The sequence below is a fragment of the Patagioenas fasciata genome, chromosome 1 (genome assembly GCF_037038585.1).
Source record: "Patagioenas fasciata isolate bPatFas1 chromosome 1, bPatFas1.hap1, whole genome shotgun sequence".
Classification (NCBI taxonomy): Eukaryota; Metazoa; Chordata; class Aves; order Columbiformes; family Columbidae; genus Patagioenas; species Patagioenas fasciata.
In genome coordinates this window covers 133,039,625-133,067,008 of record NC_092520.1, presented here as the reverse complement: position 1 = coordinate 133,067,008, position 27,384 = coordinate 133,039,625, and positions in this window count along the sequence as shown.

The following is a 27,384-nucleotide window of genomic DNA, read 5'->3' as shown; positions in this document are numbered from 1 at the left end:
CAAAACCCTGACTACTTGAGACACTTAGACTAAGCCTAAAATGCAAAGATCTCTCCAGAAGGACGGTTTTTATACTCTACATCCACAATCTGCAGGCAGCAAAAAAGAATAAGCGGTAGATCTACTTAGGCTGAGTCATGGTGGTTTGGTGCAGAGACCATGCATATCATGGGAATATTTCAGCATTTCTGCTCTGGTTTTCAGTTTATTACACCAAGACACCCACCTGATGACATCATTTCAAGAGCAAAAGCAGCAATTTGCAGAATTCAGCTTCTTTGGGGAACTGAGAAATTGCTGAGCTGGCACCAAGTCCTGCTGGGTCCCTGTCACCCGCAGAGTGCCCGCATCCTCACCACGGGTCCGGGCATTCTTACAAAGGTTCTATGTCAGCTGGGTGTGGCAGCCGAGCGCCCCCTAGGGGAGGGGCAGTCTGTCAGCCCCGGGTCTGTCACTGCCTGCTGTCCCCCCTGTCAGCAGCGAGGCCTCTGAAAAGTTTCAAAAACATCTCCAGACTTGGGTCCAAAGTGGCCAAAAGTCTCCAAGAGACAAGTTGGGAAGAAGGATATGGAACAGAGGGAGAAAGCGAAGGGAGCAAGACAAAGGGAGGGAAGAGGAAAAACTAGTGCCGGGCTGCAGGACTGAAATGGAGGAATTGAAAGACAAGAACCAGGAAGCAGGAGAGTTTGAGAAAAGGAGAGAGGAAAGAAGAGACATGCAGCCAGAGGAGGGGTTAGTGAGAGAGGCTGGGACAGAGAACAGGATGAGAAGGAAATAAGGCAAGGCAAGGCAAGGCAAGGCCAAAGGACGTTTCCTTGATTTATATTTTCTACCACATTCATCTGGAGATGGGGAGTAAAGCCATCAGACCTTATGGATTAGGGCCAAGCAAAACCCTGACTACTTGAGACACTTAGAACTAAGCCTAAAATGCAAAGATCTCTCCAGAAGGACGGTTTTTATACTCTACATCCACAATCTGCAGGCAGCAAAAAAGAATAACCGGTAGATCTACTTAGGCTAAGTCATGGTGGTTTGGTGCAGAGACCATGCATATCATGGGAATATTTCAGCATTTCTGTTCTGGTTTTCAGTTTATTACACCAAGACACCCACCTGATGACATCATTTCAAGAGCAAAAGCAGCAATTTGCAGAATTCAGCTTCTTTGGGGAACTGAGAAATTGCTGAGCTGGCACCAAGTCCTGCTGGGTCCCTGTCACCCGCAGAGTGCCCGCATCCTCACCACGGGTCCGGGCATTCTTACAAAGGTTCTATGTCAGCTGGGTGTGGCAGTCGAGCGCCCCGTAGGGGAGGGGGAGCCTGTCAGCCCCGGGCCTGTCACTGCCTGCTGTCCCTCCTGTCAGCAGCGAGGCCTCTGAAAAGTTTCAAAAACATCCCCAGACTTGGGTCCAAAGTGGCCAAAAGTCTACAAGAGACAAGTTGGGAAGAAGGATATGGAACAGAGGGAGAAAGCGAAGGGAGCAGACCAAAGGGAGGGAAGAGGAAAACTAGTGCCGGGCTGCAGGACTGAAATGGAGGAATTGAAAGACAAGAACCAGGAAGCAGGAGAGATTGAGAAAAGGAGAGAGGAAAGAAGAGACATGCAGCCAGACGAGGGGTTAGTGCGAGAGGCTGGGACAGAGAACAGGATTAGAAGGAAATAAGGCAAGACAAGGCAAGGCTACGCCAAAGGACGTTTACCTGATTTATATTTTCTACCACATTCATCTGGAGACGAGGAGGAAAGCCATCAGACCTGATGGATTAGGCCCAAACAAAAACCCGGCTACTTGAGACACTTAGACTAAGCTTAAAATGCAAAGATCTCTCCAGAAGGATGGTTTTTATCCTGTACTTCCACAATCTGCTGACAGTACAAAAGAATAAGTGGCAGATCTACTCAGGCTGAGTCATGGTGGTTTGGTGCAGAGACCATGCATATCATGGGAATATTTCAGCATTTCTATTCTGGTTTTCAGTTTATTACACTAAAACACCCACCTGATGACATCATTCCAAGAGCAAAAGCAGCAGTTTGCAGAATTCAGCTTCTTTGGGGAACTGAGAAATTGCTGAGCTGACACCAAGTCCTGCTGGGTCCCTGTCACCCGCAGAGTGCCCGCATCCTCACCACGGTAGCGGGCATTGTGACAAAGGTTCTATGTCAGCTGGGTGTGGCAGCCGAGCGCCCCCTAGGGGAGGGGGAGCCTGTCAGCCCCGGGCCTGTCACTGCCTGCTGTCCCTCCTGTCAGAAGCGAGGCCTCTGAAAAGTTTCAAAAGCATCCCCAGACTTGGGTCCAAAGTGGCCAAAAGTCTCCAAGAGACAAGTTGGGAAGAAGGATATGGAACAGAGGGAGAAAGCGAAGGGAGCAAGACAAAGGGAGGGAAGAGGAAAAACTAGTGCCGGGCTGCAGGACTGAAATGGAGGAATTGAAAGAGAAGAACCAGGAAGCAGGAGAGTTTGAGAAAAGGAGAGAGGAAAGAAGAGACATGCAGCCAGACGAGGGGTTAGTGAGAGAGGCTGGGACAGAGAACAGGATGAGAAGGAAATAAGGCAAGGCAAGGCAAGGCAAGGCCAAAGGACATTTCCTTGATTTATATTTTCTACCACATTCATCTGGAGATGGGGAGGAAAGCCATCAGACCTTATGGATTAGGGCCAAGCAAAACCCTGACTACTTGAGACACTTAAAACTAAGCCTAAAATGCAAAGATCTCTCCAGAAGGACGGTTTTTATACTCTACATCCACAATCTGCAGGCAGCAAAAAAGAATAAGCGGTAGATCTACTTAGCCTGAGTCATGGTAGTTTGGTGCAGAGACCATGCATATCATGGGAATATTTCAGCATTTCTGCTCTGGTTTTCAGTTTATTACACCAAGACACCCACCTGATGACATCATTTCAAGAGCAAAAGCAGCAATTTGCAGAATTCAGCTTCTTTGGGGAACTGAGAAATTGCTGAGCTGGCACCAAGTCCTGCTGGGTCCCTGTCACCCGCAGAGTGCCCGCATCCTCACCACGGGTCCGGGCATTCTTACAAAGGTTCTATGTCAGCTGGGTGTGGCAGCCGAGCGCCCCCTAGGGGAGGGGCAGTCTGTCAGCCCCGGGTCTGTCACTGCCTGCTGTCCCCCCTGTCAGCAGCGAGGCCTCTGAAAAGTTTCAAAAACATCCCCAGACTTGGGTCCTAGCGTGGCCAAAAGTCTACAAGAGACAAGTTGGGAAGAAGGATATGGAACAGAGGGAGAAAGCGAATGGAGCAGACCAAAGGGAGGGAAGAGGAAAACTAGTGCCGGGCTGCAGGACTGAAATGGAGGAATTGAAAGACAAGAACCAGGAAGCAGGAGAGATTGAGAAAAGGAGAGAGGAAAGAAGAGACATGCAGCCAGAGGAGGGGTTAGTGCGAGAGGCTGGGACAGAGAACAGGATTAGAAGGAAATAAGGCAAGACAAGGCAAGGCTACGCCAAAGGACGTTTACCTGATTTATATTTTCTATCACATTCATCTGGAGACGAGGAGGAAAGCCATCAGACCTGATGGATTAGGCCCAAACAAAAACCCGGCTACTTGAGACACTTAGACTAAGCTTAAAATGCAAAGATCTCTCCAGAAGGATGGTTTTTATCCTGTACTTCCACAATCTGCTGACAGTACAAAAGAATAAGTGGCAGATCTACTCAGGCTGAGTCATGGTGGTTTGGTGCAGAGACCATGCATATCATGGGAATATTTCAGCATTTCTATTCTGGTTTTCAGTTTATTACACTAAAACACCCACCTGATGACATCATTCCAAGAGCAAAAGCAGCAGTTTGCAGAATTCAGCTTGTTTGGGAAACTGAGAAATTGCTGAGCTGACACCAAGTCCTGCTGGGTCCCTGTCACCCGCAGAGTGCCCACATCCGCACCACGGGTCCGGGCATTCTTACAAAGGTTCTATGTCAGCTGGGTGTGGCAGTCGAGCGCCCCGTAGGGGAGGGGGAGCCTGTCAGCCCCGGGCCTGTCACTGCCTGCTGTCCCTCCTGTCAGCAGCGAGGCCTCTGAAAAGTTTCAAAAACATCCCCAGACTTGGGTCCAAAGTGGCCAAAAGTCTCCAAGAGACAAGTTGGGAAGAAGGATATGGAACAGAGGGAGAAAGCGAAGGGAGCAAGACAAAGGGAGGGAAGAGGAAAATCTAGTGCCGGGCTGCAGGACTGAAATGGAGGAATTGAAAGACAAGAGTCAGGAAGCAGGAGAGTTTGAGAAAAGGAGAGAGGAAAGAAGAGACATGCAGCCAGAGGAGGGGTTAGTGAGAGAGGCTGGAACAGAGAACAGGATGAGAAGGAAATAAGGCAAGACAAGGCAAGGCTACGCCAAAGGACCTTTCCCTGATTTATATTTTCTACCACATTCATCTGGAGACGAGGAGGAAAGCCATCAGACCTGATGGATTAGGCCCAAACAAAAACCCCGGCTACTTGAGACACTTAGACTAAGCTTAAAATGCAAAGATCTCTCCATAAGGATGGTTTTTATCCTGTACTTCCACAATCTGCTGACAGTACAAAAGAATAAGCGGCAGATCTACTCAGGCTGAGTCATGGTGGTTTGGTGCAGAGACCATGCATATCATGGGAATATTTCAGCATTTCTGCTCTGGTTTTCAGTGTATTACACTAAAACACCCACCTGATGACATCATTTCAAGAGCAAAAGCAGCAGTTTGCAGAATTCAGCTTCTTTAGGGAACTGAGAAATTGCTGAGCTGACACCAAGTCCTTCCATGTCCCCTTTACCTGCAGAGTGCCCGCATCGTCACCACGGTAGCGGGCATTCTGACAAAGGTTCTATGTCAGCTGGGTGTGGCAGCCGAGCGCCCCCTAGGGGAGGGGGAGTCTGTCAGCCCCGGGCCTGTCACTGTTGCTGTCCCCCCTGTCAGCAGCGAGGCCTCTGAAAAGTTCCAAAAACATCCCCAGACTTGGGTCCAGCATGGCCAAAAGTCTCCAAGAGACAAGTCGGGAAGAAGGATATAGAACAGAGGGAGAAAGCGAAGGGAGCAGACCAAAGGGAGGGAAGAGGAAAACTAGTGCCGGGCTGCAGGACTGAAATGGAGGAATTGAAAGACAAGAACCAGGAAGCAGGAGAGATTGAGAAAAGGAGAGAGGAAAGCAGAGACATGCAGCCAGACGAGGGGTTAGTGAGAGAGGCTGGGACAGAGAACAGGATGAGAAGGAAATAAGGCAAGGCAAGGAAAGACTAGGCCAAAGGACGTTTCCTTGCTTTATATTTTCTACCAAATTCATCTTGAAATGAGGAAGAAAGCCATCAGACCTTATGGATTAGGCCCAAACAAAAACCCCGGCTACTTGAGACACTTAGACTAAGCCTAAAACGCAACGATCTCTCCAGAAGGATGTTTTTCATGCTGTACTTCTACAATCTGCTGGCAGTACAGAAGAATAAGCGGCAGATCTACTCAGGCTGAGTCATGGTGCTTTGGTGCAGAGATCATGCATATCATGGGAATATTTCAGCATGTCTGCTCTGGTTTTCAGTTTATTACACCAAGACACCCACCTGATGACATCATTTCAAGAGCAAAAGCAGCAATTTGCAGAATTCAGCTTCTTTGGGGAACTGAGAAATTGCTGAGCTGACACCAAGTCCTGCTGGGTCCCTGTCACCCGCAGAGTGCCCGCATCCTCACCACGGTAACGGGCATTCTTACAAAGGTTCTATGTCAGCTGGGTGTGGCAGTCGAGCACCCCCTAGGGGAGGGGGAGCCTGTCAGCCCCGGGCCTGTCACTGCCTGCTGTCCCTCCTGTCAGCAGCGAGGCCTCTGAAAAGTTTCAAAAACATCCCCAGACTTGGGTCCAAAGTGGCCAAAAGTCTCCAAGAGACAAGCTGGGAAGAAGGATATGGAACAGAGGGAGAAAGCGAAGGGAGCAAGACAAAGGGAGGGAAGAGGAAAAACTAGTGCGGGGCTGCAGGACTGAAATGGAGGAATTGAAAGAGAAGAACCAGGAAGCAGGAGAGTTTGAGAAAAGGAGAGAGGAAAGCAGAGACATGCAGCCAGACGAGGGGTTAGTGAGAGAGGCTGGGACAGAGAACAGGATGAGAAGGAAATAAGGCAAGGCAAGGCAAGGCAAGGCCAAAGGACGTTTCCTTGATTTATATTTTCTACCACATTCATCTGGAGATGGGGAGGAAAGCCATCAGACCTTATGGATTAGGGCCAAACAAAACCCTGACTACTTGAGACACTTAGACTAAGCCTAAAATGCAAAGATCTCTCCAGAAGGACGGTTTTTATACTCTACATCCACAATCTGCAGGCAGCAAAAAAGAATAAGCGGTAGATCTACTTAGGCTAAGTCATGGTGGTTTGGTGCAGAGACCATGCATATCATGGGAATATTTCAGCATGTCTGCTCTGGTTTTCAGTTTATTACACCAAGACACCCACCTGATGACATCATTTCAAGAGCAAAAGCAGCAATTTGCAGAATTCAGATTCTTTGGGGAACTGAGAAATTGCTGAGCTGACACCAAGTCCTGCTGGGTCCCTGTCACCCGCAGAGTGCCCGCATCCTCACCACGGTAGCGGGCATTGTGACAAAGGTTCTATGTCAGCTGGGTGTGGCAGTCGAGCGCCCCGTAGGGGAGGGGGAGCCTGTCAGCCCCGGGCCTGTCACTGCCTGCTGTCCCCCCTGTCAGCAGCGAGGCCTCTGAAAAGTTTCAAAAACATCCCCAGACTTGGGTCCAAAGTGGCCAAAAGTCTCCAAGAGACAAGCTGGGAAGAAGGATATGGAACAGAGGGAGAAAGCGAAGGGAGCTGGACAAAGAAAGGGAAGAGGAAAAACTAGTGCCGGGCTGCAGGACTGAAATGGAGGAATTGAAAGACAAGAACCAGGAAGCAGGAGAGTTTGAGAAAAGGAGAGAGGAAAGCAGAGACATGCAGCCAGAGGAGGGGTTAGTGAGAGAGGCTGGGACAGAGAACAGGATGAGAAGGAAATAAGGCAAGGCAAGGCAAGGCAAGGCCAAAGGACGTTTCCTTGATTTATATTTTCTACCACATTCATCTGGAGATGGGGAGGAAAGCCATCAGACCTTATGGATTAGGGCCAAACAAAACCCTGACTACTTGAGACACTTAGACTAAGCCTAAAATGCAAAGATCTCTCCAGAAGGACGGTTTTTATACTCTACATCCACAATCTGCAGGCAGCAAAAAAGAATAAGCGGTAGATCTACTTAGGCTAAGTCATGGTGGTTTGGTGCAGAGACCATGCATATCATGGGAATATTTCAGCATTTCTGCTCTGGTTTTCAGTTTATTACACCAAGACACCCACCTGATGACATCATTTCAAGAGCAAAAGCAGCAATTTGCAGAATTCAGTCTCTTTGGGGAACTGAGAAATTGCTGAGCTGGCACCAAGTCCTGCTGGGTCCCTGTCACCCGCAGAGTGCCCGCATCCTCACCACGGGTCCGGGCATTCTTACAAAGGTTCTATGTCAGCTGGGTGTGGCAGTCGAGCGCCCCGTAGGGGAGGGGGAGCCTGTCAGCCCCGGGCCTGTCACTGCCTGCTGTCCCTCCTGTCAGCAGCGAGGCCTCTGAAAAGTTTCAAAAACATCCCCAGACTTGGGTCCAAAGTGGCCAAAAGTCTCCAAGAGACAAGTTGGGAAGAAGGATATGGAACAGAGGGAGAAAGCGAAGGGAGCAAGACAAAGGGAGGGAAGAGGAAAATCTAGTGCCGGGCTGCAGGACTGAAATGGAGGAATTGAAAGACAAGAGTCAGGAAGCAGGAGAGTTTGAGAAAAGGAGAGAGGAAAGAAGAGACATGCAGCCAGAGGAGGGGTTAGTGAGAGAGGCTGGAACAGAGAACAGGATGAGAAGGAAATAAGGCAAGACAAGGCAAGGCTACGCCAAAGGACCTTTCCCTGATTTATATTTTCTACCACATTCATCTGGAGACGAGGAGGAAAGCCATCAGACCTGATGGATTAGGCCCAAACAAAAACCCCGGCTACTTGAGACACTTAGACTAAGCTTAAAATGCAAAGATCTCTCCATAAGGATGGTTTTTATCCTGTACTTCCACAATCTGCTGACAGTACAAAAGAATAAGCGGCAGATCTACTCAGGCTGAGTCATGGTGGTTTGGTGCAGAGACCATGCATATCATGGGAATATTTCAGCATTTCTATTCTGGTTTTCAGTGTATTACACTAAAACACCCACCTGATGACATCATTTCAAGAGCAAAAGCAGCAGTTTGCAGAATTCAGCTTCTTTAGGGAACTGAGAAATTGCTGAGCTGACACCAAGTCCTTCCATGTCCCCTTTACCTGCAGAGTGCCCGCATCCTCACCACGGTAGCGGGCATTCTGACAAAGGTTCTATGTCAGCTGGGTGTGGCAGCCGAGCGCCCCCTAGGGGAGGGGGAGTCTGTCAGCCCCGGGCCTGTCACTGTTGCTGTCCCCCCTGTCAGCAGCGAGGCCTCTGAAAAGTTCCAAAAACATCCCCAGACTTGGGTCCAGCATGGCCAAAAGTCTCCAAGAGACAAGTCGGGAAGAAGGATATAGAACAGAGGGAGAAAGCGAAGGGAGCAGACCAAAGGGAGGGAAGAGGAAAACTAGTGCCGGGCTGCAGGACTGAAATGGAGGAATTGAAAGACAAGAACCAGGAAGCAGGAGAGATTGAGAAAAGGAGAGAGGAAAGCAGAGACATGCAGCCAGACGAGGGGTTAGTGAGAGAGGCTGGGACAGAGAACAGGATGAGAAGGAAATAAGGCAAGGCAAGGCAAGACTAGGCCAAAGGACGTTTCCTTGCTTTATATTTTCTACCACATTCATCTTGAAACGAGGAAGAAAGCCATCAGACCTTATGGATTAGGCCCAAACAAAAACCCCGGCTACTTGAGACACTTAGACTAAGCCTAAAACGCAACGATCTCTCCAGAAGGATGTTTTTCATGCTGTACTTCTACAATCTGCTGGCAGTACAGAAGAATAAGCGGCAGATCTACTCAGGCTGAGTCATGGTGCTTTGGTGCAGAGATCATGCATATCATGGGAATATTTCAGCATGTCTGCTCTGGTTTTCAGTTTATTACACCAAGACACCCACCTGATGACATCATTTCAAGAGCAAAAGCAGCAATTTGCAGAATTCAGCTTCTTTGGGGAACTGAGAAATTGCTGAGCTGACACCAAGTCCTGCTGGGTCCCTGTCACCCGCAGAGTGCCCGCATCCTCACCACGGTAACGGGCATTCTTACAAAGGTTCTATGTCAGCTGGGTGTGGCAGTCGAGCACCCCTAGGGGAGGGGGAGCCTGTCAGCCCCGGGCCTGTCACTGCCTGCTGTCCCTCCTGTCAGCAGCGAGGCCTCTGAAAAGTTTCAAAAACATCCCCAGACTTGGGTCCAAAGTGGCCAAAAGTCTCCAAGAGACAAGCTGGGAAGAAGGATATGGAACAGAGGGAGAAAGCGAAGGGAGCTGGACAAAGAAAGGGAAGAGGAAAAACTAGTGCCGGGCTGCAGGACTGAAATGGAGGAATTGAAAGACAAGAACCAGGAAGCAGGAGAGTTTGAGAAAAGGAGAGAGGAAAGAAGAGACATGCAGCCAGAGGAGGGGTTAGTGAGAGAGGCTGGGACAGAGAACAGGATGAGAAGGAAATAAGGCAAGGCAAGGCAAGGCAAGGCCAAAGGACGTTTCTTTGATTTATATTTTCTACCACATTCATCTGGAGATGGGGAGTAAAGCCATCAGACCTTATGAATTAGGGCCAAGCAAAACCCTGACGACTTGAGACACTTAGACTAAGCCTAAAACGCAACGATCTCTCCAGAAGGATGTTTTTCATGCTGTACTTCTACAATCTGCTGTCAGTACAGAACAATAAGTGGCAGATCTACTTAGGCTGAGTCATGGTGCTTTGGTGCAGACATCATGCATATCATGGGAATATTTCAGCATGTCTGCTCTGGTTTTCAGTTTATTACACCAAGACACCCACCTGATGACATCATTTCAAGAGCAAAAGCATCAATTTGCAGAATTCAGCTTCTTTGGGGAGCTGAGAAATTGCTGAGCTGACACCAAGTCCTGCTGGGTCCCTGTCACCCGCAGAGTGCCCGCATCCTCACCACGGTAGCGGGCATTGTGACAAAGGTTCTATGTCAGCTGGGTGTGGCAGTCGAGCGCCCCGTAGGGGAGGGGGAGCCTGTCAGCCCCGGGCCTGTCACTGCCTGCTGTCCCCCCTGTCAGCAGCGAGGCCTCTGAAAAGTTTCAAAAACATCCCCAGACTTGGGTCCAAAGTGGCCAAAAGTCTCCAAGAGACAAGCTGGGAAGAAGGATATGGAACAGAGGGAGAAAGCGAAGGGAGCAAGACAAAGGGAGGGAAGAGGAAAAACTAGTGCCGGGCTGCAGGACTGAAATGGAGGAATTGAAAGACAAGAACCAGGAAGCAGGAGAGTTTGAGAAAAGGAGAGAGGAAAGAAGAGACATGCAGCCAGAGGAGGGGTTAGTGAGAGAGGCTGGAACAGAGAACAGGATGAGAAGGAAATAAGGCAAGAGAAGGCAAGGCTACGCCAAAGGACCTTTCCCTGATTTATATTTTCTACCACATTCATCTGGAGACGAGGAGGAAAGCCATCAGACCTGATGGATTAGGCCCAAACAAAAACCCCGGCTACTTGAGACACTTAGACTAAGCTTGAAATGCAAAGATCTCTCCATAAGGATGGTTTTTATCCTGTACTTCCACAATCTGCTGACAGTACAAAAGAATAAGCGGCAGATCTACTCAGGCTGAGTCATGGTGGTTTGGTGCAGAGACCATGCATATCATGGGAATATTTCAGCATTTCTGCTCTGGTTTTCAGTGTATTACACTAAAACACCCACCTGATGACATCATTTCAAGAGCAAAAGCAGCAGTTTGCAGAATTCAGCTTCTTTAGGGAACTGAGAAATTGCTGAGCTGACACCAAGTCCTTCCATGTCCCCTTTACCTGCAGAGTGCCCGCATCCTCACCACGGTAGCGGGCATTCTGACAAAGGTTTTATGTCAGCTGGGTGTGGCAGCCGAGCGCCCCCTAGGGGAGGGGGAGTCTGTCAGCCCCGGGCCTGTCACTGTTGCTGTCCCCCCTGTCAGCAGCGAGGCCTCTGAAAAGTTCCAAAAACATCCCCAGACTTGGGTCCAGCATGGCCAAAATCTCCAAGAGACAAGTCGGGAAGAAGGATATAGAACAGAGGGAGAAAGCGAAGGGAGCAGACCAAAGGGAGGGAAGAGGAAAACTAGTGCCGGGCTGCAGGACTGAAATGGAGGAATTGAAAGACAAGAACCAGGAAGCAGGAGAGATTGAGAAAAGGAGAGAGGAAAGCAGAGACATGCAGCCAGACGAGGGGTTAGTGAGAGAGGCTGGGACAGAGAACAGGATGAGAAGGAAATAAGGCAAGGCAAGGAAAGACTAGGCCAAAGGACGTTTCCTTGCTTTATATTTTCTACCACATTCATCTTGAAACGAGGAAGAAAGCCATCAGACCTTATGGATTAGGCCCAAACAAAAACCCCGGCTACTTGAGACACTTAGACTAAGCCTAAAACGCAACGATCTCTCCAGAAGGATGTTTTTCATGCTGTACTTCTACAATCTGCTGGCAGTACAGAAGAATAAGCGGCAGATCTACTCAGGCTGAGTCATGGTGCTTTGGTGCAGAGATCATGCATATCATGGGAATATTTCAGCATGTCTGCTCTGGTTTTCAGTTTATTACACCAAGACACCCACCTGATGACATCATTTCAAGAGCAAAAGCAGCAATTTGCAGAATTCAGCTTCTTTGGGGAACTGAGAAATTGCTGAGCTGACACCAAGTCCTGCTGGGTCCCTGTCACCCGCAGAGTGCCCGCATCCTCACCACGGTAACGGGCATTCTTACAAAGGTTCTATGTCAGCTGGGTGTGGCAGTCGAGCACCCCCTAGGGGAGGGGGAGCCTGTCAGCCCCGGGCCTGTCACTGCCTGCTATCCCTCCTGTCAGCAGCGAGGCCCTGAAAAGTTTCAAAAACATCCCCAGACTTGGGTCCAAAGTGGCCAAAAGTCTCCAAGAGACAAGTTGGGAAGAAGGATATGGAACAGAGGGAGAAAGCGAAGGGAGCAAGACAAAGGGAGGGAAGAGGAAAAACTAGTGCCGGGCTGCAGGACTGAAATGGAGGAATTGAAAGACAAGAACCAGGAAGCAGGAGAGTTTGAGAAAAGGAGAGAGGAAAGAAGAGACATGCAGCCAGACGAGGGGTTAGTGAGAGAGGCTGGGACAGAGAACAGGATGAGAAGGAAATAAGGCAAGAGAAGGCAAGGCAAGGCCAAAGGACGTTTCCTTGATTTATATTTTCTACCACATTCATCTGGAGACGAGGAGGAAAGCCATCAGACCTGATGGATTAGGCCCAAACAAAAACCCCGGCTACTTGAGACACTTAGACTAAGCTTGAAATGCAAAGATCTCTCCATAAGGATGGTTTTTATCCTGTACTTCCACAATCTGCTGACAGTACAAAAGAATAAGCGGCAGATCTACTCAGGCTGAGTCATGGTGGTTTGGTGCAGAGACCATGCATATCATGGGAATATTTCAGCATTTCTGCTCTGGTTTTCAGTGTATTACACTAAAACACCCACCTGATGACATCATTTCAAGAGCAAAAGCAGCAGTTTGCAGAATTCAGCTTCTTTAGGGAACTGAGAAATTGCTGAGCTGACACCAAGTCCTTCCATGTCCCCTTTACCTGCAGAGTGCCCGCATCCTCACCACGGTAGCGGGCATTCTGACAAAGGTTCTATGTCAGCTGGGTGTGGCAGCCGAGCGCCCCCTAGGGGAGGGGGAGTCTGTCAGCCCCGGGCCTGTCACTGTTGCTGTCCCCCCTGTCAGCAGCGAGGCCTCTGAAAAGTTCCAAAAACATCCCCAGACTTGGGTCCAGCATGGCCAAAAGTCTCCAAGAGACAAGCTGGGAAGAAGGATATGGAACAGAGGGAGAAAGCGAAGGGAGCTGGACAAAGAAAGGGAAGAGGACAGGATGAGAAGGAAATAAGGCAAGGCAAGGAAAGACTAGGCCAAAGGACGTTTCCTTGCTTTATATTTTCTACCACATTCATCTTGAAACGAGGAAGAAAGCCATCAGACCTTATGGATTAGGACCAAACAAAAACCCCGGCTACTTGAGACACTTAGACTAAGCCTAAAACGCAACGATCTCTCCAGAAGGATGTTTTTCATGCTGTACTTCTACAATCTGCTGGCAGTACAGAAGAATAAGCGGCAGATCTACTCAGGCTGAGTCATGGTGCTTTGGTGCAGAGATCATGCATATCATGGGAATATTTCAGCATGTCTGCTCTGGTTTTCACTTTATTACACCAAGACACCCACCTGATGACATCATTTCAAGAGCAAAAGCAGCAATTTGCAGAATTCAGCTTCTTTGGGAAACTGAGAAATTGCTGAGCTGACACCAAGTCCTGCTGGGTCCCTGTCACCCGCAGAGTGCCCGCATCCTCACCACGGTAACGGGCATTCTTACAAAGGTTCTATGTCAGCTGGGTGTGGCAGTCGAGCGCCCCATAGGGGAGGGGGAGCCTGTCAGCCCCGGGCCTGTCACTGCCTGCTGTCCCCCCTGTCAGCAGCGAGGCCTCTGAAAAGTTTCAAAAACATCCCCAGACTTGGGTCCAAAGTGGCCAAAAGTCTCCAAGAGACAAGCTGGGAAGAAGGATATGGAACAGAGGGAGAAAGCGAAGGGAGCAAGACAAAGGGAGGGAAGAGGAAAATCTAGTGCCGGGCTGCAGGACTGAAATGGAGGAATTGAAAGACAAGAGTCAGGAAGCAGGAGAGTTTGAGAAAAGGAGAGAGGAAAGAAGAGACATGCAGCCAGAGGAGGGGTTAGTGAGAGAGGCTGGAACAGAGAACAGGATGAGAAGGAAATAAGGCAAGAGAAGGCAAGGCTACGCCAAAGGACCTTTCCCTGACTTATATTTTCTACCACATTCATCTGGAGACGAGGAGGAAAGCCATCAGACCTGATGGATTAGGCCCAAACAAAAACCCCAGCTACTTGAGACACTTAGACTAAGCCTAAAATGCAAAGATCTCTCCAGAAGGACGGTTTTTATACTCTACATCCACAATCTGCAGGCAGCAAAAAAGAATAAGCGGTAGATCTACTTAGGCTAAGTCATGGTGGTTTGGTGCAGAGACCATGCATATCATGGGAATATTTCAGCATTTCTGCTCTGGTTTTCAGTTTATCACACCAAGACACCCACCTGATGACATCATTTCAAGAGCAAAAGCAGCAATTTGCAGAATTCAGCTTCTTTGGGAAACTGAGAAATTGCTGAGCTGACACCAAGTCCTGCTGGGTCCCTGTCACCCGCAGAGTGCCCGCATCCTCACCACGGTAGCGGGCATTGTGACAAAGGTTCTATGTCAGCTGGGTGTGGCAGTCGAGCGCCCCGTAGAAGAGGGGGAGCCTGTCAGCCCCGGGCCTGTCACTGCCTGCTGTCCCCCCTGTCAGCAGCGAGGCCTCTGAAAAGTTTCAAAAACATCCCCAGACTTGGGTCCAAAGTGGCCAAAAGTCTCCAAGAGACAAGTTGGGAAGAAGGATATGGAACAGAGGGAGAAAGCGAAGGGAGCAAGACAAAGGGAGGGAAGAGGAAAAACTAGTGCCGGGCTGCAGGACTGAAATGGAGGAATTGAAAGACAAGAACCAGGAAGCAGGAGAGTTTGAGAAAAGGAGAGAGGAAAGAAGAGACATGCAGCCAGAGGAGGGGTTAGTGAGAGAGGCTGGGACAGAGAACAGGATGAGAAGGAAATAAGGCAAGGCAAGGCAAGGCAAGGCCAAAGGACGTTTCCTTGATTTATATTTTCTACCACATTCATCTGGAGATGGGGAGTAAAGCCATCAGACCTTATGGATTAGGGCCAAAAAAAACCCTGACTACTTGAGACACTTAGACTAAGCCTAAAATGCAAAGATCTCTCCAGAAGGACGGTTTTTATACTCTACATCCACAATCTGCAGGCAGCAAAAAAGAATAAGCGGTAGATCTACTTAGGCTAAGTCATGGTGGTTTGGTGCAGAGACCATGCATATCATGGGAATATTTCAGCATTTCTGCTCTGGTTTTCAGTTTATTACACCAAGACACCCACCTGATGACATCATTTCAAGAGCAAAAGCAGCGATTTGCAGAATTCAGCTTCTTTGGGGAACTGAGAAATTGCTGAGCTGACACCAAGTCCTGCTGGGTCCCTGTCACCCGCAGAGTGCCCGCATCCTCACCACAGTAGCGGGCATTGTGACAAAGGTTCTATGTCAGCTGGGTGTGGCAGTCGAGCGCCCCGTAGGGGAGGGGGAGCCTGTCAGCCCCGGGCCTGTCACTGCCTGCTGTCCCCCCTGTCAGCAGCGAGGCCTCTGAAAAGTTTCAAAAACATCCCCAGACTTGGGTCCAAAGTGGCCAAAAGTCTCCAAGAGACAAGTTGGGAAGAAGGATATGGAACAGAGGGAGAAAGCGAAGGGAGCAAGACAAAGGGAGGGAAGAGGAAAAACTAGTGCCGGGCTGCAGGACTGAAATGGAGGAATTGAAAGACAAGAACCAGGAAGCAGGAGAGTTTGAGAAAAGGAGAGAGGAAAGAAGAGACATGCAGCCAGACGAGGGGTTAGTGAGAGAGGCTGGGACAGAGAACAGGATGAGAAGGAAATAAGGCAAGGCAAGGCAAGGCAAGGCCAAAGGACGTTTCCTTGATTTATATTTTCTACCACATTCATCTGGAGATGGGGAGGAAAGCCATCAGACCTTATGGATTAGGGCCAAACAAAACCCTGACTACTTGAGACACTTAGACTAAGCCTAAAATGCAAAGATCTCTCCAGAAGGACGGTTTTTATACTCTACATCCACAATCTGCAGGCAGCAAAAGAGAATAAGCGGTAGATCTACTTAGGCTAAGTCATGGTGGTTTGGTGCAGAGACCATGCATATCATGGGAATATTTCAGCATTTCTGCTCTGGTTTTCAGTTTATCACACCAAGACACCCACCTGATGACATCATTTCAAGAGCAAAAGCAGCAATTTGCAGAATTCAGCTTCTTTGGGAAACTGAGAAATTGCTGAGCTGACACCAAGTCCTGCTGGGTCCCTGTCACCCGCAGAGTGCCCGCATCCTCACCACGGTAGCGGGCATTGTGACAAAGGTTCTATGTCAGCTGGGTGTGGCAGTCGAGCGCCCCGTAGGGGAGGGGGAGCCTGTCAGCCCCGGGCCTGTCACTGCCTGCTGTCCCCCCTGTCAGCAGCGAGGCCTCTGAAAAGTTTCAAAAACATCCCCAGACTTGGGTCCAAAGTGGCCAAAAGTCTCCAAGAGACAAGTTGGGAAGAAGGATATGGAACAGAGGGAGAAAGCGAAGGGAGCAAGACAAAGGGAGGGAAGAGGAAAAACTAGTGCCGGGCTGCAGGACTGAAATGGAGGAATTGAAAGAGAAGAACCAGGAAGCAGGAGAGTTTGAGAAAAGGAGAGAGGAAAGAAGAGACATGCAGCCAGACGAGGGGTTAGTGAGAGAGGCTGGGACAGAAAACAGGATGAGAAGGAAATAAGGCAAGGCAAGGCAAGGCAAGGCCAAAGGACGTTTCCTTGATTTATATTTTCTACCACATTCATCTGGAGATGGGGAGTAAAGCCATCAGACCTTATGGATTAGGGCCAAACAAAACCCTGACTACTTGAGACACTTAGACTAAGCCTAAAATGCAAAGATCTCTCCAGAAGGACGGTTTTTATACTCTACATCCACAATCTGCAGGCAGCAAAAAAGAATAAGCGGTAGATCTACTTAGGCTGAGTCATGGTGGTTTGGTGCAGAGACCATGCATATCATGGGAATATTTCAGCATTTCTGCTCTGGTTTTCAGTTTATTACACCAAGACACCCACCTGATGACATCATTTCAAGAGCAAAAGCAGCAATTTGCAGAATTCAGCTTCTTTGGGGAACTGAGAAATTGCTGAGCTGACACCAAGTCCTGCTGGGTCCCTGTCACCCGCAGAGTGCCCGCATCCTCACCACGGTAACGGGCATTCTTACAAAGGTTCTATGTCAGCTGGGTGTGGCAGTCGAGCGCCCCCTAGGGGAGGGGGAGCCTGTCAGCCCCGGGCCTGTCACTGCCTGCTGTCCCTCCTGTCAGCAGCGAGGCCTCTGAAAAGTTTCAAAAACATCCCCAGACTTGGGTCCAAAGTGGCCAAAAGTCTCCAAGAGACAAGTTGGGAAGAAGGATATGGAACAGAGGGAGAAAGCGAAGGGAGCAAGACAAAGGGAGGGAAGAGGAAAATCTAGTGCCGGGCTGCAGGACTGAAATGGAGGAATTGAAAGACAAGAGTCAGGAAGCAGGAGAGTTTGAGAAAAGGAGAGAGGAAAGAAGAGACATGCAGCCAGAGGAGGGGTTAGTGAGAGAGGCTGGAACAGAGAACAGGATGAGAAGGAAATAAGGCAAGAGAAGGCAAGGCTACGCCAAAGGACCTTTCCCTGACTTATATTTTCTACCACATTCATCTGGAGACGAGGAGGAAAGCCATCAGACCTGATGGATTAGGCCCAAACAAAAACCCCAGCTACTTGAGACACTTAGACTAAGCCTAAAATGCAAAGATCTCTCCAGAAGGACGGTTTTTATACTCTACATCCACAATCTGCAGGCAGCAAAAAAGAATAAGCGGTAGATCTACTTAGGCTAAGTCATGGTGGTTTGGTGCAGAGACCATGCATATCATGGGAATATTTCAGCATTTCTGCTCTGGTTTTCAGTTTATCACACCAAGACACCCACCTGATGACATCATTTCAAGAGCAAAAGCAGCAATTTGCAGAATTCAGCTTCTTTGGGAAACTGAGAAATTGCTGAGCTGACACCAAGTCCTGCTGGGTCCCTGTCACCCGCAGAGTGCCCGCATCCTCACCACGGTAGCGGGCATTGTGACAAAGGTTCTATGTCAGCTGGGTGTGGCAGTCGAGCGCCCCGTAGAAGAGGGGGAGCCTGTCAGCCCCGGGCCTGTCACTGCCTGCTGTCCCCCCTGTCAGCAGCGAGGCCTCTGAAAAGTTTCAAAAACATCCCCAGACTTGGGTCCAAAGTGGCCAAAAGTCTCCAAGAGACAAGTTGGGAAGAAGGATATGGAACAGAGGGAGAAAGCGAAGGGAGCAAGACAAAGGGAGGGAAGAGGAAAAACTAGTGCCGGGCTGCAGGACTGAAATGGAGGAATTGAAAGACAAGAACCAGGAAGCAGGAGAGTTTGAGAAAAGGAGAGAGGAAAGAAGAGACATGCAGCCAGAGGAGGGGTTAGTGAGAGAGGCTGGGACAGAGAACAGGATGAGAAGGAAATAAGGCAAGGCAAGGCAAGGCAAGGCCAAAGGACGTTTCCTTGATTTATATTTTCTACCACATTCATCTGGAGATGGGGAGTAAAGCCATCAGACCTTATGGATTAGGGCCAAAAAAAACCCTGACTACTTGAGACACTTAGACTAAGCCTAAAATGCAAAGATCTCTCCAGAAGGACGGTTTTTATACTCTACATCCACAATCTGCAGGCAGCAAAAAAGAATAAGCGGTAGATCTACTTAGGCTAAGTCATGGTGGTTTGGTGCAGAGACCATGCATATCATGGGAATATTTCAGCATTTCTGCTCTGGTTTTCAGTTTATTACACCAAGACACCCACCTGATGACATCATTTCAAGAGCAAAAGCAGCGATTTGCAGAATTCAGCTTCTTTGGGGAACTGAGAAATTGCTGAGCTGACACCAAGTCCTGCTGGGTCCCTGTCACCCGCAGAGTGCCCGCATCCTCACCACAGTAGCGGGCATTGTGACAAAGGTTCTATGTCAGCTGGGTGTGGCAGTCGAGCGCCCCGTAGGGGAGGGGGAGCCTGTCAGCCCCGGGCCTGTCACTGCCTGCTGTCCCCCCTGTCAGCAGCGAGGCCTCTGAAAAGTTTCAAAAACATCCCCAGACTTGGGTCCAAAGTGGCCAAAAGTCTCCAAGAGACAAGTTGGGAAGAAGGATATGGAACAGAGGGAGAAAGCGAAGGGAGCAAGACAAAGGGAGGGAAGAGGAAAAACTAGTGCCGGGCTGCAGGACTGAAATGGAGGAATTGAAAGACAAGAACCAGGAAGCAGGAGAGTTTGAGAAAAGGAGAGAGGAAAGAAGAGACATGCAGCCAGACGAGGGGTTAGTGAGAGAGGCTGGGACAGAGAACAGGATGAGAAGGAAATAAGGCAAGGCAAGGCAAGGCAAGGCCAAAGGACGTTTCCTTGATTTATATTTTCTACCACATTCATCTGGAGATGGGGAGGAAAGCCATCAGACCTTATGGATTAGGGCCAAACAAAACCCTGACTACTTGAGACACTTAGACTAAGCCTAAAATGCAAAGATCTCTCCAGAAGGACGGTTTTTATACTCTACATCCACAATCTGCAGGCAGCAAAAGAGAATAAGCGGTAGATCTACTTAGGCTAAGTCATGGTGGTTTGGTGCAGAGACCATGCATATCATGGGAATATTTCAGCATTTCTGCTCTGGTTTTCAGTTTATCACACCAAGACACCCACCTGATGACATCATTTCAAGAGCAAAAGCAGCAATTTGCAGAATTCAGCTTCTTTGGGAAACTGAGAAATTGCTGAGCTGACACCAAGTCCTGCTGGGTCCCTGTCACCCGCAGAGTGCCCGCATCCTCACCACGGTAGCGGGCATTGTGACAAAGGTTCTATGTCAGCTGGGTGTGGCAGTCGAGCGCCCCGTAGGGGAGGGGGAGCCTGTCAGCCCCGGGCCTGTCACTGCCTGCTGTCCCCCCTGTCAGCAGCGAGGCCTCTGAAAAGTTTCAAAAACATCCCCAGACTTGGGTCCAAAGTGGCCAAAAGTCTCCAAGAGACAAGTTGGGAAGAAGGATATGGAACAGAGGGAGAAAGCGAAGGGAGCAAGACAAAGGGAGGGAAGAGGAAAAACTAGTGCCGGGCTGCAGGACTGAAATGGAGGAATTGAAAGAGAAGAACCAGGAAGCAGGAGAGTTTGAGAAAAGGAGAGAGGAAAGAAGAGACATGCAGCCAGACGAGGGGTTAGTGAGAGAGGCTGGGACAGAAAACAGGATGAGAAGGAAATAAGGCAAGGCAAGGCAAGGCAAGGCCAAAGGACGTTTCCTTGATTTATATTTTCTACCACATTCATCTGGAGATGGGGAGTAAAGCCATCAGACCTTATGGATTAGGGCCAAACAAAACCCTGACTACTTGAGACACTTAGACTAAGCCTAAAATGCAAAGATCTCTCCAGAAGGACGGTTTTTATACTCTACATCCACAATCTGCAGGCAGCAAAAAAGAATAAGCGGTAGATCTACTTAGGCTGAGTCATGGTGGTTTGGTGCAGAGACCATGCATATCATGGGAATATTTCAGCATTTCTGCTCTGGTTTTCAGTTTATTACACCAAGACACCCACCTGATGACATCATTTCAAGAGCAAAAGCAGCAATTTGCAGAATTCAGCTTCTTTGGGGAACTGAGAAATTGCTGAGCTGACACCAAGTCCTGCTGGGTCCCTGTCACCCGCAGAGTGCCCGCATCCTCACCACGGTAACGGGCATTCTTACAAAGGTTCTATGTCAGCTGGGTGTGGCAGTCGAGCGCCCCCTAGGGGAGGGGGAGCCTGTCAGCCCCGGGCCTGTCACTGCCTGCTGTCCCTCCTGTCAGCAGCGAGGCCTCTGAAAAGTTTCAAAAACATCCCCAGACTTGGGTCCAAAGTGGCCAAAAGTCTCCAAGAGACAAGTTGGGAAGAAGGATATGGAACAGAGGGAGAAAGCGAAGGGAGCAAGACAAAGGGAGGGAAGAGGAAAATCTAGTGCCGGGCTGCAGGACTGAAATGGAGGAATTGAAAGACAAGAGTCAGGAAGCAGGAGAGTTTGAGAAAAGGAGAGAGGAAAGAAGAGACATGCAGCCAGAGGAGGGGTTAGTGAGAGAGGCTGGAACAGAGAACAGGATGAGAAGGAAATAAGGCAAGAGAAGGCAAGGCTACGCCAAAGGACCTTTCCCTGACTTATATTTTCTACCACATTCATCTGGAGACGAGGAGGAAAGCCATCAGACCTGATGGATTAGGCCCAAACAAAAACCCCAGCTACTTGAGACACTTAGACTAAGCCTAAAATGCAAAGATCTCTCCAGAAGGACGGTTTTTATACTCTACATCCACAATCTGCAGGCAGCAAAAAAGAATAAGCGGTAGATCTACTTAGGCTAAGTCATGGTGGTTTGGTGCAGAGACCATGCATATCATGGGAATATTTCAGCATTTCTGCTCTGGTTTTCAGTTTATCACACCAAGACACCCACCTGATGACATCATTTCAAGAGCAAAAGCAGCAATTTGCAGAATTCAGCTTCTTTGGGAAACTGAGAAATTGCTGAGCTGACACCAAGTCCTGCTGGGTCCCTGTCACCCGCAGAGTGCCCGCATCCTCACCACGGTAGCGGGCATTGTGACAAAGGTTCTATGTCAGCTGGGTGTGGCAGTCGAGCGCCCCGTAGAAGAGGGGGAGCCTGTCAGCCCCGGGCCTGTCACTGCCTGCTGTCCCCCCTGTCAGCAGCGAGGCCTCTGAAAAGTTTCAAAAACATCCCCAGACTTGGGTCCAAAGTGGCCAAAAGTCTCCAAGAGACAAGTTGGGAAGAAGGATATGGAACAGAGGGAGAAAGCGAAGGGAGCAAGACAAAGGGAGGGAAGAGGAAAAACTAGTGCCGGGCTGCAGGACTGAAATGGAGGAATTGAAAGACAAGAACCAGGAAGCAGGAGAGTTTGAGAAAAGGAGAGAGGAAAGAAGAGACATGCAGCCAGAGGAGGGGTTAGTGAGAGAGGCTGGGACAGAGAACAGGATGAGAAGGAAATAAGGCAAGGCAAGGCAAGGCAAGGCCAAAGGACGTTTCCTTGATTTATATTTTCTACCACATTCATCTGGAGATGGGGAGTAAAGCCATCAGACCTTATGGATTAGGGCCAAAAAAAACCCTGACTACTTGAGACACTTAGACTAAGCCTAAAATGCAAAGATCTCTCCAGAAGGACGGTTTTTATACTCTACATCCACAATCTGCAGGCAGCAAAAAAGAATAAGCGGTAGATCTACTTAGGCTAAGTCATGGTGGTTTGGTGCAGAGACCATGCATATCATGGGAATATTTCAGCATTTCTGCTCTGGTTTTCAGTTTATTACACCAAGACACCCACCTGATGACATCATTTCAAGAGCAAAAGCAGCGATTTGCAGAATTCAGCTTCTTTGGGGAACTGAGAAATTGCTGAGCTGACACCAAGTCCTGCTGGGTCCCTGTCACCCGCAGAGTGCCCGCATCCTCACCACAGTAGCGGGCATTGTGACAAAGGTTCTATGTCAGCTGGGTGTGGCAGTCGAGCGCCCCGTAGGGGAGGGGGAGCCTGTCAGCCCCGGGCCTGTCACTGCCTGCTGTCCCCCCTGTCAGCAGCGAGGCCTCTGAAAAGTTTCAAAAACATCCCCAGACTTGGGTCCAAAGTGGCCAAAAGTCTCCAAGAGACAAGTTGGGAAGAAGGATATGGAACAGAGGGAGAAAGCGAAGGGAGCAAGACAAAGGGAGGGAAGAGGAAAAACTAGTGCCGGGCTGCAGGACTGAAATGGAGGAATTGAAAGACAAGAACCAGGAAGCAGGAGAGTTTGAGAAAAGGAGAGAGGAAAGAAGAGACATGCAGCCAGACGAGGGGTTAGTGAGAGAGGCTGGGACAGAGAACAGGATGAGAAGGAAATAAGGCAAGGCAAGGCAAGGCAAGGCCAAAGGACGTTTCCTTGATTTATATTTTCTACCACATTCATCTGGAGATGGGGAGGAAAGCCATCAGACCTTATGGATTAGGGCCAAACAAAACCCTGACTACTTGAGACACTTAGACTAAGCCTAAAATGCAAAGATCTCTCCAGAAGGACGGTTTTTATACTCTACATCCACAATCTGCAGGCAGCAAAAGAGAATAAGCGGTAGATCTACTTAGGCTAAGTCATGGTGGTTTGGTGCAGAGACCATGCATATCATGGGAATATTTCAGCATTTCTGCTCTGGTTTTCAGTTTATCACACCAAGACACCCACCTGATGACATCATTTCAAGAGCAAAAGCAGCAATTTGCAGAATTCAGCTTCTTTGGGAAACTGAGAAATTGCTGAGCTGACACCAAGTCCTGCTGGGTCCCTGTCACCCGCAGAGTGCCCGCATCCTCACCACGGTAGCGGGCATTGTGACAAAGGTTCTATGTCAGCTGGGTGTGGCAGTCGAGCGCCCCGTAGGGGAGGGGGAGCCTGTCAGCCCCGGGCCTGTCACTGCCTGCTGTCCCCCCTGTCAGCAGCGAGGCCTCTGAAAAGTTTCAAAAACATCCCCAGACTTGGGTCCAAAGTGGCCAAAAGTCTCCAAGAGACAAGTTGGGAAGAAGGATATGGAACAGAGGGAGAAAGCGAAGGGAGCAAGACAAAGGGAGGGAAGAGGAAAAACTAGTGCCGGGCTGCAGGACTGAAATGGAGGAATTGAAAGAGAAGAACCAGGAAGCAGGAGAGTTTGAGAAAAGGAGAGAGGAAAGAAGAGACATGCAGCCAGACGAGGGGTTAGTGAGAGAGGCTGGGACAGAGAACAGGATGAGAAGGAAATAAGGCAAGGCAAGGCAAGGCAAGGCCAAAGGACGTTTCCTTGATTTATATTTTCTACCACATTCATCTGGAGATGGGGAGTAAAGCCATCAGACCTTATGGATTAGGGCCAAACAAAACCCTGACTACTTGAGACACTTAGACTAAGCCTAAAATGCAAAGATCTCTCCAGAAGGACGGTTTTTATACTCTACATCCACAATCTGCAGGCAGCAAAAAAGAATAAGCGGTAGATCTACTTAGGCTGAGTCATGGTGGTTTGGTGCAGAGACCATGCATATCATGGGAATATTTCAGCATTTCTGCTCTGGTTTTCAGTTTATTACACCAAGACACCCACCTGATGACATCATTTCAAGAGCAAAAGCAGCAATTTGCAGAATTCAGCTTCTTTGGGGAACTGAGAAATTGCTGAGCTGACACCAAGTCCTGCTGGGTCCCTGTCACCCGCAGAGTGCCCGCATCCTCACCACGGTAACGGGCATTCTTACAAAGGTTCTATGTCAGCTGGGTGTGGCAGTCGAGCGCCCCCTAGGGGAGGGGGAGCCTGTCAGCCCCGGGCCTGTCACTGCCTGCTGTCCCTCCTGTCAGCAGCGAGGCCTCTGAAAAGTTTCAAAAACATCCCCAGACTTGGGTCCAAAGTGGCCAAAAGTCTCCAAGAGACAAGTTGGGAAGAAGGATATGGAACAGAGGGAGAAAGCGAAGGGAGCAAGACAAAGGGAGGGAAGAGGAAAATCTAGTGCCGGGCTGCAGGACTGAAATGGAGGAATTGAAAGACAAGAGTCAGGAAGCAGGAGAGTTTGAGAAAAGGAGAGAGGAAAGAAGAGACATGCAGCCAGAGGAGGGGTTAGTGAGAGAGGCTGGAACAGAGAACAGGATGAGAAGGAAATAAGGCAAGAGAAGGCAAGGCTACGCCAAAGGACCTTTCCCTGATTTATATTTTCTACCACATTCATCTTGAGACGAGGAGGAAAGCCATCAGACCTGATGGATTAGGCCCAAACAAAAACCCCGGCTACTTGAGACACTTAGACTAAGCTTAAAATGCAAAGATCTCTCCATAAGGATGGTTTTTATCCTGTACTTCCACAATCTGCTGACAGTACAAAAGAATAAGCGGCAGATCTACTCAGGCTGAGTCATGGTGGTTTGGTGCAGAGACCATGCATATCATGGGAATATTTCAGCATTTCTATTCTGGTTTTCAGTGTATTACACTAAAACACCCACCTGATGACATCATTTCAAGAGCAAAAGCAGCAGTTTGCAGAATTCAGCTTCTTTAGGGAACTGAGAAATTGCTGAGCTGACACCAAGTTCTTCCATGTCCCCTTTACCTGCAGAGTGCCCGCATCCTCACCACGGTAGCGGGCATTCTGACAAAGGTTCTATGTCAGCTGGGTGTGGCAGCCGAGCGCCCCCTAGGGGAGGGGGAGTCTGTCAGCCCCGGGCCTGTCACTGTTGCTGTCCCCCCTGTCAGCAGCGAGGCCTCTGAAAAGTTCCAAAAACATCCCCAGACTTGGGTCCAGCATGGCCAAAAGTCTCCAAGAGACAAGTCGGGAAGAAGGATATAGAACAGAGGGAGAAAGCGAAGGGAGCAGACCAAAGGGAGGGAAGAGGAAAACTAGTGCCGGGCTGCAGGACTGAAATGGAGGAATTGAAAGACAAGAACCAGGAAGCAGGAGAGATTGAGAAAAGGAGAGAGGAAAGCAGAGACATGCAGCCAGAGGAGGGGTTAGTGAGAGAGGCTGGGACAGAGAACAGGATGAGAAGGAAATAAGGCAAGGCAAGGAAAGACTAGGCCAAAGGACGTTTCCTTGCTTTATATTTTCTACCACATTCATCTTGAAACGAGGAAGAAAGCCATCAGACCTTATGGATTAGGCCCAAACAAAAACCCCGGCTACTTGAGACACTTAGACTAAGCCTAAAACGCAACGATCTCTCCAGAAGGATGTTTTTCATGCTGTACTTCTACAATCTGCTGGCAGTACAGAAGAATAAGCGGCAGATCTACTCAGGCTGAGTCATGGTGCTTTGGTGCAGAGATCATGCATATCATGGGAATATTTCAGCATGTCTGCTCTGGTTTTCAGTTTATTACACCAAGACACCCACCTGATGACATCATTTCAAGAGCAAAAGCAGCAATTTGCAGAATTCAGCTTCTTTGGGGAACTGAGAAATTGCTGAGCTGACACCAAGTCCTGCTGGGTCCCTGTCACCCGCAGAGTGCCCGCATCCTCACCACGGTAACGGGCATTCTTACAAAGGTTCTATGTCAGCTGGGTGTGGCAGTCGAGCACCCCCTAGGGGAGGGGGAGCCTGTCAGCCCCGGGCCTGTCACTGCCTGCTATCCCTCCTGTCAGCAGCGAGGCCCTGAAAAGTTTCAAAAACATCCCCAGACTTGGGTCCAAAGTGGCCAAAAGTCTCCAAGAGACAAGTTGGGAAGAAGGATATGGAACAGAGGGAGAAAGCGAAGGGAGCAAGACAAAGGGAGGGAAGAGGAAAAACTAGTGCCGGGCTGCAGGACTGAAATGGAGGAATTGAAAGACAAGAACCAGGAAGCAGGAGAGTTTGAGAAAAGGAGAGAGGAAAGAAGAGACATGCAGCCAGAGGAGGGGTTAGTGAGAGAGGCTGGGACAGAGAACAGGATGAGAAGGAAATAAGGCAAGGCAAGGCAAGGCCAAAGGACGTTTCCTTGATTTATATTTTCTACCACATTCATCTGGAGATGAGGAGGAAAGCCATCAGACCTTATGGATTAGGTACAAACAAAAACCCCGGCTACTTGAGACACTTAGACTAAGCTTAAAATGCAAAGATCTCTCTATAAGGATGGTTTTTATCCTGTACTTCCACAATCTGCTGACAGTACAAAAGAATAAGCGGCAGATATACTCAGGCTGAGTCATGGTGGTTTGGTGCACAGACCATGCATGTCATGGGAATATTTCAGCATTTCTGCTCTGGTTTTCAGTTTATTACACCAAGACACCCACCTGATGACATCATTTCAAGAGCAAAAGCAGCAATTTGCAGAATTCAGCTTCTTTGGGGAACTGAGAAATTGCTGAGCTGACACCAAGTCCTGCTGGGTCCCTGTCACCCGCAGAGTGCCCGCATCCTCACCACGGTAACGGGCATTCTTACAAAGGTTCTATGTCAGCTGGGTGTGGCAGTCGAGCACCCCCTAGGGGAGGGGGAGCCTGTCAGCCCCGGGCCTGTCACTGCCTGCTGTCCCTCCTGTCAGCAGCGAGGCCTCTGAAAAGTTTCAAAAACATCCCCAGACTTGGGTCCAAAGTGGCCAAAAGTCTCCAAGAGACAAGTTGGGAAGAAGGATATGGAACAGAGGGAGAAAGCGAAGGGAGCTGGACAAAAAAAGGGAAGAGGAAAATCTAGTGCGGGGCTGCAGGACTGAAATGGAGGAATTGAAAGACAAGAACCAGGAAGCAGGAGAGTTTGAGAAAAGGAGAGAGGAAAGCAGAGAGATGCAGCCAGACGAGGGGTTAGTGAGAGAGGCTGGGACAGAGAACAGGATGAGAAGGAAATAAGGCAAGGCAAGGCAAGGCAAGGCCAAAGGACATTTCCTTGATTTATATTTTCTACCACATTCATCTGGAGATGGGGAGTA